The 20,184-nt window shown below is 35.6% G+C and overlaps 1 long non-coding RNA gene and 1 other non-coding gene across 2 annotated transcripts; both read right to left on the bottom strand.

Annotated features, from left to right (window-relative positions):
- Positions 1 to 5,136: 5,136 nt before the first annotated feature.
- LOC133830294 (uncharacterized) lies at positions 5,137 to 7,193 on the bottom strand. The gene is made up of 2 exons (XR_009891984.1): positions 5,588 to 7,193; positions 5,137 to 5,395 (listed from the first exon to the last, which is right to left on the bottom strand). It is a non-coding gene; the product is annotated as an uncharacterized LOC133830294 (long non-coding RNA).
- A 3,496-nt stretch (positions 7,194 to 10,689) lies between these two features.
- On the bottom strand, positions 10,690 to 10,796 carry LOC133833760 (small nucleolar RNA R71). The gene has a single exon (XR_009893123.1). It is a non-coding gene; the product is annotated as a small nucleolar RNA R71 (small nucleolar RNA).
- Positions 10,797 to 20,184: the final 9,388 nt, after the last annotated feature.

The raw sequence follows: 20,184 nt of genomic DNA, 5'->3' as shown, positions 1-20,184 counted from the left end.
TTCAAAAGTTTCCTTCTCTTAGGATTCGAACAAATACTTTTGAGGGGGCAAGATGTTACACCCAGATTTCGAGCTATGCAAAATATGACCTCGAAAGTTGGAATTCGCAAGTAAGTAGACTCATAAGGTTGGAAACATGCTCCAGGATTGCATGTCGAGCCTGCAGGACATAGACAACCTCGAGTATGGTGACCTCGAAGTATTCATGATCTCGAAAGATATCCCCAGGGAAGCATTCATCTCCAGGGATGACCTCGGGTCAGGGGTCCCGAGCTCGACGCACATACGATCTCGAAAGCCATGTGACCTCGGAAGATGTCTCCAGCTCGAAAGGTGACGGGAAACCTGGGAGGCTAAAGCCTTAGAGATACGTGATAACCACCTTGAATATCTACAAGTGTTATAAATATGAGATGTAATCCTCATTTATTATTGTAAATCCCCTAGAATCGTAGGATATTATTTGGTCAGTTATACGTCTCCTGGTCTTCAGGGGACGTTTCCTTTTATATATGAATATAGGCATTTAAAGCCATTTATTTTATTTATACAAAAAGAGTAACTACCCAAAATATGTGGGATAGTATTCTACAGCCTTCTCTATAAATAGAGAGGCCATGCATCATTGTAGACGACGAAAATTCTGATCCTTGAGAGAAAACTCTGAAGAATTCATTCTTGAAGAATTCCTAGAGATAATCTTGAGTTTAATAACAAAGACTCGTGGACTAGGCAGATTTAACTGCTGAACCACGTAAAAATCGTGTGTTTACATTGTTTTATTTCAATTGGCCATTATTAACTATTGTTTATGTGCTCTTCTTTCACTATTTGACGAAAAACAGCGTCAACAAGCTCAGTTTCAAAATTATTCAAAATTCATGCCCTAAAGCCGATATATCACCCATGCTAGGCGATATATCGCCTGGACTGATATTCCCGAGGCTCGTCGAAGTGTTTGTGCGAAGTTACGTGTTTTTCGTATCCCCGTGTGGCGATAAATCGCCCCCTAAAGCTGCGATAAATCGGCATACGTTGAAATATTATACACGTAATTACACTTTTTCAGCATAATTTGAATTGAGTAAACAGTTTTGACTGAGTTCTATAATGATTTCAAAGCTGCTGGCAGACTCTGGGATTTTCAAATATTACTCTTAATAAACTATTCCTAAAAAATACTTAATTTCTCATTAAACATGCACATGACAAATGTCATTATCTTATTGGGTCTATCTAAACCTTATAGTATAATAAATATCATCTTCATAATCAGTCATATTAATCAAACCTTAGGTTATAATTAATATTCTAAAACTATAGGTTAAACTTATAAAATCTACAAGTGTTGCTACAAGTGTCCAACTAAGTCCCGGCTCGAACCAAAATCCACAGTAATAAACATACTATAAATACTACTAGCTATTACTATTATTTCCACTATCTAAATAGCTAAGTAAAGTTCTTGGTCTCTACATTTATTATTATAACCAGACAATTTTTCATCTTCAATGGACCACTCAAGTTCAGATTTTACCTTTGAACTACCTTTATCATCTTTTCCAATTGGTGGAGTCCAACCCGAGAGTATAGATCTCCAAGCCCTCTCATCTTGTGACTTGATGAATGCTTTCATGCTGACTTTCCAGTATGGATAATTAGTATCATTCAATAGAGGTGGCCGATATGATGGAGTTTCCTTCTGCAAAGAACGACAACTCACACAAAACAAGTTAAACAGAATAATATAACCTCAAGATCTCACTAAGAGTTTAGTAACTTGCTTTGATACCAATTGAAATTATGTATTTTATAATTACCAACATATTATTTAATTAATCAATTAATTAAATGCGTAATAATTAATTTGAACTGAAATAGATATTATGTAGCTACAGACCAGGGTTCTGTAACTATGTACCAGAAAACGAGAAAAGAACTAATGTGCAAAAAATAAAAACACACAAGGTTTTTATATGTGGTATCAGCAATCCTTGCAGATTGCTACTAGTCCACGGGGCCACGACCAGAGATAAGATTCAATAGTAAGATCTCAAAAATACAAATTTTTTTACTTATGCATAATTAGACTCCCTCTTATTATATACCGCAAGCTTGATGTATTCCACCTTGACAAATGAACCTTGCTAAATCTTCAAGAATACGAACTCCCTTCGATTTGCTTGAAGTATGCTTGCTTCCTCCCGACGCAAGACTTGAACTACCTTCTCCCGAAGGTTTGCACTTTGTTCTCCTCCTTTGTAGAACTGTTTGAAGACTCAAAACAATTACAAGGACACTGAAAAACAGAGGTAGAGTCGAACTCACTCACCCCTACAAAACAAAGACTCTCTTTTACAAATAAGAATGAAATACAAAAAGAGGTAACTAAAACCTAGCAGCCAATATGAGTATTTATAGTCATTATAATCATATTGGGAAGCTAAAACACGGTCTAAACCGACCTAAGCCCACAAGGAAACTTTCCTAAAAGAATTCTTCAATTTGACAGGATTTCCTGATTCTGTAGCTACAAAACCGTGAGCTATATATGGTAACAATTCATCCTTTGATGTAGGAATCAAGACTTCCCTTTTATAACCTGATCATGCAATAAAACTCAATTATATGGTTAGATATAATGAGGTAGCCGGCTGGAAAAAGACAGCTCAAAAAGATTTGTTTTAATAATAATAAAGCCACACTATTTTTGGCAAACTTTCTTAATATAGAAAAGTTTGTCATCAATTATACCTTTATTATTTAAAACATATATCAACAATATATATTTATATACAGCCGAATATAATAAGAAAAATATTTTTATCAAATTAAATATGCCAAAAATGGAATTAACACTATTTATAATTTAGGGGTGTTCATTGGTCAAGTAACCAATCCAATCGTAAAGTCGGGTTGGGATTTGCTAATCCATAACATGTCTAATTAATCAAAACCTAGTGTTGAACCCACCCAAAATATTTGAGCAAGTTAGGTGACCCACCCAATCCACCTAACTTTTTATTTTTTGTTTTTTATTTTTACTAAAGTCTAAATTACTAATTAAAGTATTTTAATGTTTAAATTCAATACAAAATGTATTTTTGAAGATATTAAACAGTAATTAAAAGACTTGGAGATAAATTTAAAAAGAAAAAAAAAAAGAATTTTTCTTTTATAAATTAGTTTATATTTATTATAAAAAAATAATATTATAAATTAATTGAAGACATAATTCAATTTATTTATGTATTTATATATTTGAACAATTTTGTAAAGCATTAATTGAAATAAAATTTAAATACCATACAATGAAATCCAAAGTCCAATGATTATAGTCTTTGAAATCATCACCAACTAATTAATAAATATAAATTATATAGTAAAAAAAAAGCTTAATTGGGCGGGTTGGTATTGATTTCTAACCCACCTAATGTAGTAATTAGGCGGGTTAGAAAAGTGCTTAGGATTTTTGGGTTTAGGGCAAGTTGCAAAAAAAAAAAAAAAAATTGGTTAGAAAAGTGCCCTGATTTGTATGCTTTATGTTTTCAATTCAAGATCTCGGAAGTGAGAATTGAATATGCTATAGTTAGATAATCATAGGATCTTATACGATGAAAAGAGATATATAACTTGTGTAGCTTAAGAGTTTATATGCTGAATGCATTTTAACATGTTAGAATTATCACTGGAATGTAGGTACTTCACATGTTAGATTAAATTCTTGCATGTAACACCCTTATTTTCTCATAAAAATAGTATAACGAACCATCATTGAAACATAAAAACATAAATGTTGCTTTTTAATGAAAATAAAATAATTCGAACGGGATCCCAATTTTGAAAAGTAAAAACATAACAGATGTCTTCAAAATAATAACAAAACCCAACAATATTTTAGTTCTCCAGCAGCTATATGACCTACAACTGTACAGGTCCAACCCGCCACCTGCTATCTATCTCATTACTTGTTTTGATTTGCACACATAAACTATAAGGAGTGAGTATCCAAGCCTAGTAAGAAAAATACAAACATATCAAAACATACAAAACATTTCCTTAAATACCACAACTATTCATTTATTCACAAAAATACCATATATAAGTCAAAAGTCTACGAAAAACTTTACTATAATAATACTTTCATGTGAATAAATCGATACTATATATGACCATGCATATCTAAATCCATACATGGTTACAATTACCCTCTTGTACCTGAAACATTAGTGTCGCAAAACTTACTTATAGTCATAATATATAACTACTTAATTTTTCTTACCTTGATTGTGGAGAAAATATGACAATAATTGTGCTACATACCTTTAAGATCTTTTAGAACCATACACCCAAATATTCCCTTAATCATAAAATCACAACACTAGAATTAGGGTCTAGATAATGTAACTTAGATTGAACACTAAGACTTAACAAAACATACCTTAACCTTTCAAAATTGCAACCCTAGTCGAACACTATGAGTAACCCGAGCCTTGTAGAAAGTTGGTACTTGAAACATGAAAACTTGAGAAATGGAACTAGGGTTCGAAAAATACAATGGAGTTTATAAGTTTTTTGGGTTTCAGCTCTTGTGTAATTTGGAAAAATGGAGATATGCGCTAGGGTTTTGAAAACAATATAGTGTTGAGATCTTGAGGTTTTCGGCCTAGAGTGGAAACAAGGGTATGGTGAGATTTAATCAGAGTTTGAGAGGTAAATGTTTCCTTGTAGGCTATTTCGAAATTGTGTGAGAAAATGAAGAGCACAAAGGGCCTATTTATAGGGTTGGAATTCTAACTTCCCTCCTAATTCTACTCCAACCCTACATTATCTTATATTTCAACCATATTTCAACCATCAAACTACCTAGGAGATAATCTCTCAACCGCTAACCATATTTCTCTTTCTCTCTCTCTCTTCCACTCCATCTCTCTCTCTCCCTATCTCTCACATTTTTTCCCTTCTCTCTCAAACCATTTTCAAATATGACCAAAATGTCTTTACTTTTTCAACTAATGAATTAAATAAATATATATTAAAATATAAAATAAATTAAAATGATTTTAAAATAAAAAATAATTAAAATATTAAAAATTAAAACTGAATTATAATTTTCTGCCATGATCTTACCCAACATTAACATCAAAACTCCAAAATTAATTTTCTGCCATGATCTTACCCAACATTAACATCAAAAGTTCAAAATTAATTTATGTATAGAAATACAAACAAAAATGAAAAATTAAAATTAAAACTTTTAATTTTCCCTCTTTCTTCTTCTTCTTCTTTTGTTCTTGACCGTGAGCCCTCATCTCCTTGCTTCGTTGTTAAATATTAATCAAAGCTTGCTCTTGAGTTCATCATTCAAACCCAGATTTCAGCAACAATACAACTTCTATAAAAAAAAATTCAAACTTGCGAGCCATTAGAACAATCTTACCCATAATTGGGGGAACAAAATCTCATATGCATATACAATAAACAATCCAAAGTCAAGTAGAAAAAAATTACAAATCTGAAATCAATAAAAGCACATAAATTTGAAACACATCTAAGAAATAAGAAAATTTTCAAAGAAATTGTGTACCAAGCCATTGTCATAGCAACAACCCAGCAATGACAACTTCGGCCCCCAATTAGTGACAGAGCAACTCCAATTTCATTATTCCGATTTCGAAAGCTCTCATAAACCTTCTTCCCACAACCTCCAAGAGCCAAAGCTACCATAGCCTTTGTAGTAGTGTTTCCCGCACTCGCAGTCACTCCTATCACTTAACCACTAAATCTACTCCTTGCGTAAGTTCCCATCCTCATTAACGAAACTATGGAATCGCCATTGGTTCTCACAAAACCCTTGTCCCAGTACTCAGAAATCGGTTCCCGATCACCCCAATACATCCTTTTTAGGATAAATCCAAGTTAATGAAGTCGTGGGCGTCAAGATCTGAAAAACCCAAAAAAAATTGAAGTGTGAGAATAGGTCAACTTACGAAATTCTTTTGCAAATTTATGAACAAGATCTGAAAAGGTAATGGGCAGAGGTTGTCTTTGAAATGGGCTCATGGGCTTCGGGTTGGAACTCTTTGCTCGACGGTGTGAGGGACGCAGATCCACGAACGCAGATCTCGACAGTATGAGGGACGAAGAAAGTTGTTGCCGAGCTTCCTCTGTCCTCTCGACGGCCAAGCTGTTGACAAGCCACTGCCTTTCCAACCTCGTTCAACCCCCAGATTTGAGAAGAAAAGAGAGAGAATGAGTGGAGGTGAAAATGAGAGAGATAGAGAGATGCAATTTTTTTTGGGTAAGGGTGAGGAAGATCGGGAGAGGGAAGAGAAGAGAGAGGAGAGAGAAAGAGAAAAAGGAAATTAAATAAATGTTTTTTTCATTTTCTTATTTTATATTTTAAAATTTAATAAATTTATTAATTAAAAAATTTGAGAGTATTTTGGTCATATTTAAAAATAATTTGATCAAATTGAGCATAGAGTATTCAATTGATCTGTTTTGTAAAACATAAGATCTGTTTTATCATTTAATAAAACATAGGGGTCGATCGAGTATTCGGGCAAAACACAAGGGCCAAATTAGTATTTTACCAAAAAAAAAAAAAAAGAACAAATAATATATGAATAGTAGTTAATTCAAAAACTCAGGTTTTACATTAAATCTTGGGAAAGGATAGTGATAACTCTATGATATAGAGTTATTTATTCTACTATTAAATTTGATTTTGTAAGAAATGAGTGATGAATTGAGTATTTAGTTGTTGAATTTTTAGTTAATTTCATCTTTGTGTCTTGTGAAGTCTAATTTTAGAATTGAATGTTCTAACTATTTTGGAATTAAATAATTAATTTACTTTTATTTTCTGTGTAAAATGATTTCAAGCTAGCAATGCAACCAGATGGAATTAAAAGATGACAAGAAGAAGTTGGGAAAAGTTGAAATATGCAGAATTGCTAAACTTCGTGCTGCAGCATCCTGGAGTTGGAATTGATGACATGGAAAATTAAGCCAGCTGTGTGACACCACTTTAGACTTGTGTAGGTGGCGTGGACCAGAGAATGCCAGCTAGTTGTTAATTGGACTTAAATGTGTGGTCCAAAGTGATGGGCTAAAGAAGGAAATAATTAATTGGGCTTCTAATTTTGGTAAAAGTTATACACTAGAGAAAGCAACAAGAGGTACCAGCCGTAAGAAGTAAGAGTTGCCATTGTTAGAGTCATTAGAAAGCAGAAAGTGCTGAAGAAAAGAAGGAAGAAGAGGTACAAGAGGTCAAAGAAGGGAAAGAGAAGGACAAAGAGGAGAAATCACGCATCATCAATTCAAAATTTTGTTCTTATTCTTATCCCTCTCTCTAAATCTTGTATTTTCTATTTTTGAATAGCTATTTTAGTAACACATGGATTACATGTTTGAATTTGGGTTTGTGTTTTGCTAAACTAGCTATGAGTTAAACGCTTGAGACTTGGATTACTAATGAACCCCAAATCATAGTTATGAAATTTTAATGCATTATTAAATGAAATCTCTTTGTCATCCAAGTGTGTTTAATGGGATGGTGCAAGATACTAGCCTTTGTTAGGATGTATTTAGAAAATAATATAGGGATATATAATTTTCCTTGCATGACTCATGAGAATTGATGCTTATAATTGTGTTTTAAAATCTGAATTGGGGTAGGAATATGTTTAATTAGGTGGAGGAACTTTTATCATACAATTTGGAGAAATCCTATGAATAAATTGGGAATTTTTGTTACTCTGGGAGGGTTTGTTAAAATTGATGTTGTAGCATTTCGTCCAGTATATTGATTTAGGGGAATTTAGTAATTCAAGTCCAATTTTTATTGTTGAATCTACCTTGCTGTTATTCCCCGCTCATTGGTGATTATTCTAAGTATTTTTAAGTTTCTTTTATATAGTTTTAACATTCAAAAACCATCCCAATTAATTTTATTTTTAAGTTGTTAAGTACTTATTTGCACAATCTAATACTATCTCAATCACTGTGGAGACGATACTCATTTGTCATTGTATTACTTTTTTTGTGATTGTGTACACTTGCGCAATAAATATAATTTTCACAACAGATAGAAAGTATAGTAGATAACTCGCTATCAATATAAGAAGAATAAATTATAAGATTAGATTAGGGATACTAAAGTTGATTTGTCTATGAAGTCAAAAGCCTTGGGTTTTATTTAATTGAGATTCTCATATTTGTCTTGCTACGTATTCACTTATGTTTTTTTTTTAAATTGATGTAAATTAATTTGTTTTCATAAATTGTCCATCATTTGATTTTCTATAATCAAATAGAATAAAAATTAAGGATATTGGTAATTAATATACAATCTTTGTTTTACTTCACTTAATCACTTGATTGCGATTGCATATACTAGAGTACATAATTTTCACAACATATTTTACTAACTCTTAGGTCAATAAATTAATTTATTAACTATGAATTATTCCATTAAAAATTCATAATAACACTCTCAAAATATAATTTTATTTTATAAGAAGTTGTAACTCATAGAGTCGTCAATTGATTTAGTCATTGCATGAGTTGTGACTCTCCACTTGTTGTTCAAAACTAGAGTTAAGTCTAAAATCTATTAACCTTTCTAATTACATTTTTATCAGGCAGTGTCATTGTTGAGTCTAGTTTTTGTCATGTTTAGGTGATATTTTAGGTAGTCTTTTATCTCATTTTTCTTTCATTTAGTGCGGGTTTATGCTGTTGTTTGTTTGTTTTTGTTGTTTTTGTGAATAACAGGAATATTTGAGTATTTGGAGGAAAATGTTCAAAAAAGAGAAGAAATATCCAAGTTTTGATAATATTTTTGAGAAAGGATGGATCTCAACATGATTTGGATGCGTTGGTGATTTTTCGGGCTTAAAATTTAAAGAATTGAGAAATGTCTTAAGGGTCGTGGCATGAACAATGTAGAGTCGCAGCTAGCCCTTGAAACAGAACCTATATTTTGGAGGAGAAACTTGAGCCGCAGCATGGCTAAGGAGAGCCGCGGCATAGAAGGGCAACAACCCAGAAATTAGAGACACGGGCCGCGACATGGTACATATAGAGCCGCGGCCCGTCTCTTCAAAAACTGAAAAAAAAAAAATTAGGTTTTATAAGGAAGAAAGAAAGGAAAAAAAGGATATACGGATTTTTTTTTGGAGAGTCTTGGAAGGCTTGGAGAATTCAAAAACTGCATGTTTTTCATCTATTTTCTTATGTTATTTTTAAATGTTTTTGTGATTAGAATTATGATTATGAATTAATTTTCTGTTTAGGATTTTTAATTGAATCACTTGAATCCCTATTATGAATTAATGCAATTTCAATTTTCTTCTTCAATCTCTTTCAATTCCGTATAGCATGTTCTTATTGATTGATTATTGATTGGCCATCTATAGTCATTATCTATATGTTTTTTAATCAAAATCTGAGAAGTGCGATTTGAATTTTCTTTGGTTATATTGGACATAATTCTAATTTGGAACGAGAGTATCCATATTAATTGTGTAACTATTTATTGAGTTGTTGAGATTAATGATATCTTTGTGATTCAATTTACCATAGAAATATAGGAAATTGTCACTTAGGTTGAGTTTATAATTCATAATATGATTATAAGCTGCTTTTGTCAACTCGTTAATTGAAATAGGCAGAAAGAAGAAGAATTTAGTATTTTGTATTAGGGAATGATAGGGAGGATAGTTGATGAGATTAAATATCCTAATTATTCTTTCATTGTTTAAATCCAAGGTTTTGCTATTATTTGTTATTTTATTTAATTTTTAATTATTGTTCCTGCATATTATATTTTATTTTGCTTTGTCTATAAGAATCGAAATTCTAATTGACCAAATAGAAAAAAAAAAAAAAAAGATTAATTGACTGGTAATTGAGGATTCAGTCCTTGAGGACGATACTTGGTTTTACCAAGATTATTACTAAATTGTGATACGTGCACTTGCGTAGCATATAAAATCCGCACAAGTTTTTGGCGCCGTTGCCGGGGACTGAAAACTATCAATATCAGTCTAATTGATTTTATTTCTAACTTGGTTATTTTTGTCTTGTTTCTAATTTGTTTCAGCTGCGTTTCTTTGTAAATTTCAGGTGGTTTTGTTATATGCGTAACAGAAGAAGGGTGGGTAGTCTTGTTCCTGTAAATCCTGAAATTGAGAAGACGTGCAAACAAAACAGAAGAAACAAGAAGTTGGCTCATTAGACAGTAGAGATGGCACAAAATGAAAGGAATAATGAGGTTCAAGAAGTTCTGCAACATCCGGTTCAGAATCCTGCTGCCAGAATTCTGAGAGACTATGTATTGCCCACTATAACGGGAGTACAGAACTGTATAAGACCACTGCGGTGGAGGCCAATAATTTTGAGATTAAGCCGGCGATTTTGCAAATGGTGCAGTCCACTGTTCAATTTGGGGGTTTGCCTTCTGAAGACCTGCATATGCACTTGGCGAATTTCCTGGAGTTGTGTGACATTTTCAAGTACAATGGGGTCAGCGATGATGCTATAAGGTTGAGACTCTTCCCATTTTCTCTGTGGGAAAGAGCTAAGAGATGGCTTAATTCGCTCCAGGAAAACTCTATCAATACTTGGCAAGACCTTGCTCAGAAATTTTTGGCTAAGTTTTTCCCTCCTTCGAAGGCTGCTAAATTAAGGGGAGAAATTAATAATTTCTATCAGATGGATGGAGCGTCATTATATGATGCTTGGGAGCGCTTCAAGGAGTTATTGAGGAAATGCCCCGACCACGGTATAGAAAAGGGGATGCTGGTTCACAATTTTTATAATGGACTGTGTGGTACAACGAGAACGATTATCGATGCTGCAGCTGGTGGGGCATTCATGAGTAAGAGTGCCAATGAAGCATATGAGCTGCTAGAGGACATGGCCACAAATAATCATCAGTGGTCTGAGGAGAGATCATCGAGGGTCAGAAAGGTAGCTGGGGTGCATGAGCTGGACGCAATCACTGCTCTAACAGCACAAGTAGCGTCTTTGACAAAACAATTACAGCAAAGCACTGTATCTGCTAATGCGGTTCAGATGGCAGCTAGGTGTGAAATTTTTGGTGGTCTTCACTCTATTTATCAGTGTCCTGCCAGTAGTAATAATAACATTCCTATGGATCAAGCTCAGGTTCAAGCTATGGGAAATTTTCAGAGGCCATTCAATAATCCATTCGCCGATACGTACAATCCTGGGTGGCGAAATCATCCTAATTTTTTTTGGAGGAACAATCAGGGCCAGCAACCTTAGTTTCAGGGTCAGTTTCAGCATAATATACCTCAGCCACCAATGCATCAAGCCTCTTCATCACAACAGCCTAGGCCTCAACAATTAATGAATCAAGCTCCACCCGATAGGCCTAATGAATTGCAAGTTGCACTATTGACCCTCACCAACACTCAAACTCAATTCATGACAAAGACTAGATCTTCTATCAGAAATCTGGAAACACAAGTAAGGCAGTTGGCTAATATGCTTAATAATAGACCGCAGGGAAATTTTCCTATTAATACTGAAGTCAATCCTAAGGAGCAAGTTCAGGCAATTACTCTGAGGAGTGGGAAGCAAATTGAGCAGCCTAGGTCTCCACAGTCAGTGGTCCAGAATGGAGAGATGGGTGAACAGTCTGATCCAGCAGAACAAAGAGTTACTGAAGACCACCAGAGTTCAGAAAAGTGTCTGCCAATTGTTGATGACCAGCCAGTTCGAGTTCCATATCCTCAGAGGCTTAGAAAAACTACACTGGATAAACCGTTTTCTAAGTTTTTAGAGGTGTTTAAAAAGCTGCATATAAATATTCCTTTTGTTGAGGCCTTAGAGCAGATGCCCAGCTATGTGAAATTCATGAAGGAGATTCTGTCCAAGAAAAGGAAGATGGAGGAGTATGAGACGGTGGTACTCACTGAAGAGTGTAGTGCAATATTACAAAGAAAGTTTCCCCAAAAGTTGAGAGATCTGGGGAGCTTTACCATACCTTGCACCATTGGAAAATTTGAATGTAAACACGCTTTATGTGATCTGGGGGCGAGTATTAATCTGATGCCCTTATCTGTGTTCAGAAGACTTGGTTTGGGTGAGGCAAAACCAACAACCGTCACTCTACAACTAGCAGTTCGATCGGTGAAACATCCACGGGGTATTATTGAAGATGTTCTTGTAAAGGTGGATAAGTTTATATTTCCTGCTGACTTTATCGTTCTGGACATGGAGGAGGATATGGATGTGCCTATTATTCTCGGTAGACCATTTCTAGCCACAGGTCAAGCTCTCATTGATGTTCAAAAGGGAGAGCTTAAGCTTAGAGTTCAAGGAGATGAGGTGGTATTTAATATCTTCAAGGCCATGAAGTATCCGGTGGCTAGTGACAGTTGCTATAGTGTGGATGTGATAGAGAATGCAGTCTCTAAAAGAAGGGTGAATAGTGATGCCTTAGAGGCAGTGTTAATAGGTGATGAGGTAGACGATGATGATGCTGAGATGAGAGAATATGTAAACTGGATCAATTCTTACCAACCATACTGGAAGAAGTTTAAAGAATTAGCAGAAGGGCTTGATAGACCACTAACATCCATTCAGCAGCCCCCGCAGTTGGAATTGAAGGCTCTTCCAGATCATTTGAGATATGCATACTTGGGAGAGAATGAGAATTTACCTGTAATTGTTTCAGCTGACCTTTCAAAAATAGAATTGGAAAAATTGTTGAGGGTTTTACGGGATCATAAATTGGCCATTGGGTGGACATTGGCGGATATTAGAGGAATAAGTCCCTCAACAGTAATGCATAAAATTTTATTGGAGGAGAATAGCAAGCCATCTATAGAGGCTCGAAGAAGACTCAATCCAGCCATGAAGGAAGTTGTACTTGAGCAGATTCTTAAATGGTTGGACGTCGAAGTGATCTACCCAATTTCTGATAGCGCATGGGTGAGCCAAGTACAAGTGGTACCTAAAAAGGGTCGTATGACTGTGGTAAAAAATGAAAACAATGAACTCATTCCAACGAGAACAGTGACGGGGTGGCGAATTTGTATTGATTACCGCAAGCTCAACAAGGCAACAAGGAAGGATCATTTTCCTTTGCCTTTCCTTGATCAAATTCTTGACAGATTACCAGGCCACAGCTACTACTGTTTCTTGGATCAAGAGAAAACAACATTTACATGTCCCTATGGCACATTTGCTTTCAAGAGAATGCTATTTGGATTATGTAATGCTCCAGTAACATTTCAACGATGCATGATGGCTATATTTTCAGATATGGTAGAAAGGTGTATTGAGATATTCATGGATGATTTCTCTGTTTTTGGCTCGTCGTTTGACCTCTGTTTGGGTAACTTGGAAAACGTGTTGAATCATTCTGGAAAGGCAAATATGGTGTTGAATTGGGAGAAATGCCATTTTATGGTAAAAGAGGGAATTGTTCTGGGACACAAAATTTCTAGAGATGGTATTGAGGTGGATAAGGCAAAGATTGCAACAATTGAAAAATTACCACCTCTGGTGTCAGTAAAAGGAGTAAGAAGTTTCCTTGGCCATGCGGGATTTTATCGACGATTCATCAAAGATTTTTTCAAAGTATCTAAGCCTCTCTCTTCACTGTTAATGAATGGTGTGGTTTTTGATTTCAATGAAGAGTGCCTTCATGCATTTAAGGTACTAAAGGAGAAACTCATATCTGCGCCTATAGTTATGGCTCCCAACTGGGACTTACCATTTGAATTGATGTGTGACGCTAGTGACTATGTGTAATGATCCACTACTCTACACTTTAGGACCATTAATGAAACTATACATACAAACCTTAATAAGACTTACATTTGCGAAAATACCATAAATTTATTGGAAACTTGTAGAAACAAAAGTTACTTTCATAAAATAAGTAGGATATGGGTACCCATTGTCTTTAAAACAAAACATAACTTAAAGTAAAAAGGAGTTACATAGAAAGTGCGGAAAATACATGTAAAACCATAAAAAGTAAAACAAGACTACATCCTCGAGAAATCGAACTCTCGACTCCTTGCCTCCATTCACCATCGATACACATTCTCTAAGCGTCCACGAATCTTACCGCCTCTAAAGCTATTTTCCTGCACATAAAACAAAAAGGAATGAGCCTAATGCCCAGCAAGGAAAATCTAACACATAGTCATAAACATAAAATTTCATAATAAACATAAAGTCATATCATAACACTTATTACATACACATATTATAATGGCCATTATTACTTGGGGTCCCATAGACTAAACAAGTCATATGCCCATGAGATTAGTGGGATCCTACTAGCTAAGTAGGTCATATGCCCATAATCTTTTTGGGGTCTTGTTAGTCATATGGGTCATATGCCCAAGCCTACAAACATACACATTTCATAACATATTTATAACATATTTCATAACATATCACATAAGATAACACAAGCATAAAACATATAGATTCTATCATATTTTCCTTACCAAAGTTACCGGGATATGTGGACAGTGTTGGGACTTTGGAACACTCCTAATAACCATTATGAGAAAGAGTGAGTCTAATGAAGAAAAAGAGATGAAAAGGAATGGGAAGACTAAACCATTGAAAAACATGCTTACCAAAACTTATGTGCTCAAGAACTTAGATCTCCTAACTAAAATAAGAATGAGGTTAGGAGACTGAGTAAAAGGCTATGAGAAAGAAAATAACATAAAACAAATGAACTAGAGTTTTGGTTTACCTCAAAAACTTGTAAGACCAATCTACACCACAACCGAAATACTATAGAACCTTACTTCCCAAAGTGTTTGATAAGCTTATGATGTTTAAGCTTATGATTTCCCCAAAACCCAGGTGTTTATACTCTCACACTCACTTAGCACTTGCAGCCTCTGAACTTAGAGCAAAAGGTGAATAATGGTTGGGTACTAGGTCCTATTTATAGAGTTTAGGAATGAAAGGATCTTGATTTTACATGAATAAAAATAATAGCTTTTTAGGTGAAAATAATTTGAATAATCGTTCAGCAGAGGCTGAAGACTCGTTCAAAAAGATGTTGGACTTATCAAGAGGTTGGGTGGCTGAATGGAAAAGAATTCAAAAACTTTTGAAAATACACTGAAGGAGGCGATATATCGCCCCCTGTAGTCGATATATCGCCTGGGCCAGTATGCCCGAGGCTGTCGTGCATCGTCTCGTGTTTTTCGTATCTACGTGCTGCGATATATCGCCCCTTATAGTTGCGATATATCGGCACACGCTGATTAATTAAACACAAAATTACACATTTTTAGCTAAGTTTGAATGGAGTAAACTACCTTGACTAAGCCCTCAACGTATTCAAAGCTGCTGAATGACCCTGTTGCATTCAAACTTTACTCCTTATTAAATTTAATCCTCAAAATACTTAATCCTTAATTACCCATTCATAACATGTGCTTAAAATCCTATTGGTCCTCATCTAAACCTTATAGTATAATAAATATTATTCTTAATATCAGTCATATAATCAAACCTTAGGTTAACATTAATATTCTTAAACTATAGGTTAAACTTAGAAAATCTATAAGTACTACTATGAGTGTCCAAATAATTCCCGGTCTGAACTAAAAATCCACAGTTACAAAGATAATACTATACATACTATAATACTACTAAATAATTAGCTAAGTAATGTTCTTGGACTCTACACTATGCATTGGGAGCAGTTTTGGGGCAGCATATTGATAAGGTATTTCGCTCAATTTATTATGCTAGTAGAACTCTTAATGATGCACAGTTGAATTACGCCACAACAGGAAAAGAGTTGTAAGCCATAGTCTTTGCTTGTGACAAGTTCAGACCCTCTCTGATTGGTAATAAGGTGATTGTGTATACTGATCACTCTGCTATCAAGTACTTGATGCCTAAGAAGGACGCAAAGCCTCGCTTAATTAGATGGGTTTTATTGCTACAAGAGTTTGATATGGAGATTCGCGATAAAAAGGGTACTAAAAACCTTGTAGCAGATCACTTGTCTAGATTAGAAACAGAAGAGTGTCAGAATGAGAAAGCTGTGCAGATCAATGATTTCTTTCCAGATGAACAGTTGTTTGGAGTAAATAAAAATTATGTTGTGCCTTGGTTTGCAGATATTGTGAATTTCCTTGTTGCAAAGGTTGTACCTCCTGAGATGACAAGGCAGCAGTTGAAGAAATTTTACTCTGAGGTGAAGCATTACTACTGGGAGGAACCTGTTCTATATAAGCATTGTGCTGATCAAATTATTCGGCGTTGTGTACCTGAGGATGAAACGCATTCTATTCTTGCCCACTGCCACAACTTTGAATGTGGTGGACATTTTGGAGCCACAAAAACAGCAGCAAAGGTATTGCAGAGTGGTTTTTATTGGCCAACTTTATTTAAAGATTCTAACATTTTTGTGAAGGCCTGTGATCGGTGTCAGCGCACAGGAAATATCTCTAGGAGAAATGAGATGCCTCTCAATGTGATTTTGGAAGTCGAGCTGTTTGATGTTTGGGGCATTGACTTCATGGGTCTGTTTCCACCGTCGTACAATAATGAGTACATTCTGTTAGCCGTTGACTATGTATCCAAATGGGTGGAAGCTGCTGCGACAAAGGCCAATGATAGTAAAACGGTGTTAAACTTTCTCCATAAACACATTTTCACTCATTTTGGTACACCCCAAGCTCTCGTTAGTGATGAAGGGAGTCATTTTGTTAACAAACAACTTGATACACTTTTAGCTCACTACGGCGTATACCACCACATTGCATTGCCATATCATCCCCAATCAAATGGTCAAGCGGAAATTTCAAATAGGGAAGTGAAAAGTATCCTTGAAAAGACTGTGGATAGTTCAAGAAAAAATTGGTCAAAGAAGTTGGATGATGCACTATGGGCCTACAGCGTTTAAAACACCGATAGGTATGTCCCCATATCGCTTAGTTTTTGGGAAAGCTTGCCATCTTCCAGTAGAGCTAGAGCACAGGGCATACTAGGCAATGAAGAAGTTAAATTTGGATTGGACTGCTGCTAGTGAAAATAGAATTTTGCAATTGAATGAACTTGATGAATTTCGTAACGAGGCATACGAAAATGCAAAAATCTATAAGGAATGTACAAAAGCTTGGCACGACAAGAATCTAATCAGAAGAGAATTTCAACTTGGACAGCAAGTACTCCTTTATAATTCACGGTTGAGGCTATTTCTGGGCAAACTAAAATCCAGATGGTCGGGTCCTTTTACTGTTGTGAAGGTGTTTCCATATGGCTCGGTGGAGGTGCAAGGCAAAAATGGAGAGCCTTTCAAGGTGAATGGGCAGCGGTTGAAGCTATATCTAGGTGGTATGTTTGATCAAGCGAAGTCGATTCTTCTTTTGAAGCCTCTTTGAAGAGGAGTTCAACGTCCGGCTAAATGACGTTAACGACAGCGCTCGTGGGAGTCACCCTACTTATTAGTATTATTTATATTACTTTTTCACTTGTAAATTATGGATATTTGGTTTATTTTTGGACTTTTGGAATCGTGAGAAACATGAAAAATAAAAAAAAAATTAAAAGAAAAAATGAAAAATCCTTAAGGGTCGCGACATAGTTATATTGGGCTGCGGCATCGCTCGTTCCAGAGGCCCAAGATTTTTGAAAGAATGAGGCGGGCTGCGGCATGGAAATGAAGAGCCGCGACATTGGCATTCAGTTTTCCCATAATATAGAGGCGGGCCGCGGCATGGATAAACTAATGCCGCGACATTATTCCCCAGTATTTTTTAGGCGGGCCGCAGCATTGAATGGCTAGAGCCACAGCCCGTGTGCGCAGTCAGGGGTAAAAAGCCCTAATTTTATCCCCTTCCTCATTCATTTTCACATTTTCATTTTTACCATCACTCAAAGCCTCCTTTCTCTCTCAATTTTCACAACCCCTTTCCCCATTGTGAGAATTTCATTTGCCAAGGAGACAAAAAGAAGAAGGATTGTTACATGCAAGTAAGTGTCTCATGTCCTTTCTAGTGATTTCTCATTGGAAGATAGAGTATATTCTGTCATTTTGGATTATTTTGTGTTTTTTTTTCTGTGAAAGTTTAGGGGGTTTTTTTTTCTGATGTAAGTGGTTGGGTTGCTTGTTTATTGTAACTTGGTAATTTTTGGGGAGTGAAAAACAAGGAGAGATTCTACTCAATTTTTCTTGAACCATTTGGGGAGTTTAGTATGTTATTGTATTGAAAAAAAATGGGTCCTAAGCGAAATCCTCCTACAGATGCTTCTTCAAAGAAAGCTTCTTCATCCCAAGCTCAACAAACACCACCTCCTCCTGCTAATTATGATACTCAGTTATTTGTCAATAAGCAGGCGGCTGATATGTTTTAAAAAATTCATGAGAAATATGTGGTTAGGGAGCGGTGATTTGAGTTTCAAGATGAACCGTTTGAAAATAATCCCTCCTATGATCTCATTCGGGCTGAGATAGTGAGACGCGATTGGGGTTTTTTCTGCAACTCTACCCGTGTTGGAATGGCCAATTACTCCCAAATGTTTGAGTTCTACGCCAATTTCCCATACCTTGATGCAGAAAATCAAAACTTTATTCGGGGTAAAAAGGTGCCTATTGAAATTTATTCATTTAACTCATTGCTGCACCTCCCTACAGTGTCTGCGCTTGAAGACGAGCATTGGCAGTTGGCCCACTTTAGCGAGCCTGATTATGATGCAGTGGCTGAAGTTTTGAGTATGGAAGGGGCTCGTTTTAATTATCATCATGGCAAGCCAAAAGACATGAACCGGTGACAACTTAATCCAATTGCTAAGGCTTGGGTTTATTTTGTTAGTTCCCGCCTGTTGCCGACCTCTCACGTCTCCACTATTGATAGAGAGTGTTGTTTATTGGTATATGCTATTATGACAAAGATGATGATTGTTGTGGGCTGAGTCATTCGTTATAGCATTCGCAACATTAGTAGATTCAATACTATCGCTGGTGTTGCTCATGGTACTTTTATCTCGACCCTGTGTGCTGCTTATGATGTATCGATTTTTTCTAGTGATCTAGTTCGGAAGCCCACGGGGCCAATAAATCAGACTTTTTTTGCTGCATTTCCTTCGGCCTCTCTTACCCCACCGTCACCTGGGCAGCATTATAAGCGTCGACGGGCTGACAAAGCAGCTGACGCTGACCATGTGGAGGAGGAGGGAGAAGATGACGCGGGCCCTAGTAACCTACCTTCAAATTTGGCACTTGGTGGGCCTATTGATGAGCACACTCAGCGCACGCATGATTGATTGGATTATCTCATTCACCAAAATCAATATTTAATCCAGTCACATGATGCACAAAATCAGCATTACAATGACTACTTGGTACAGCAGAATGAGTACGGGCAGGTTCATATAGAAGAGTTGAATGCCTTAGTCACTAGGTGGACTATGAGTTCTGCTGATGAAAATTACTTCACTCCTTCGCCCCAGTTCAATCCATACAACCCGCCACCACCACCACCTCCACCATCCTGATGTGGCGTGCTTTATGAGGTAAGTCTTCTTCCTTAGGCTTCATGTCACATTGGGGACAATGTGAAATTTAAATTTGGGGGAAGGGCTTATCATTTATTTTTTATTTTTTTTGTTATTTTTTATTTTTGTTCTTTTAGTTTTATTTTTACTGTTGAACAGTTAAGCCGATAAAATTTTGTTTTTAATATCATTTGTCATCATCTGTGAAATAGTAATTGCGTGAATAACCGTGTGCTTGGTTGATTACTCTTGGGATTAATTTTAATGCTTTTTGGAAATTTGAATATATTGTGTAAATTTGGACAATTAGCATATGTTATATATGATTTACTTGGTTATGAGGAATGAATGGTGGATTATGATAGAACTTGCATTACTTGTCTTTTGAGACAAAATCCTTGATGACATGTGTTTTGGAATATGATTTAGGCAATCTTTTGGAATGTTTGGGCCTTTCAAGCTTACCCTTATCATTATTGTCCCTAGTTTTCTCATTTGTGCCTTAACTTGTTTTATTGATTGTTTAACCACTTCATTAAGCCAAAAATGTACCAATTATTATTTTTCCTTGTCCTGTGAATTATGCCATAAGCTTAGAAATAAGTTTAGGGGAATGAATTGTAATTGGGTAGAAAGAAAAAAAATATATAT

This window comes from Humulus lupulus, chromosome 4, assembly GCF_963169125.1.
Source record: "Humulus lupulus chromosome 4, drHumLupu1.1, whole genome shotgun sequence".
Classification (NCBI taxonomy): Eukaryota; Viridiplantae; Streptophyta; class Magnoliopsida; order Rosales; family Cannabaceae; genus Humulus; species Humulus lupulus.
Note: the sequence above shows the minus strand (reverse complement) of the source record. Positions and strands in the feature narration are given on the sequence as shown.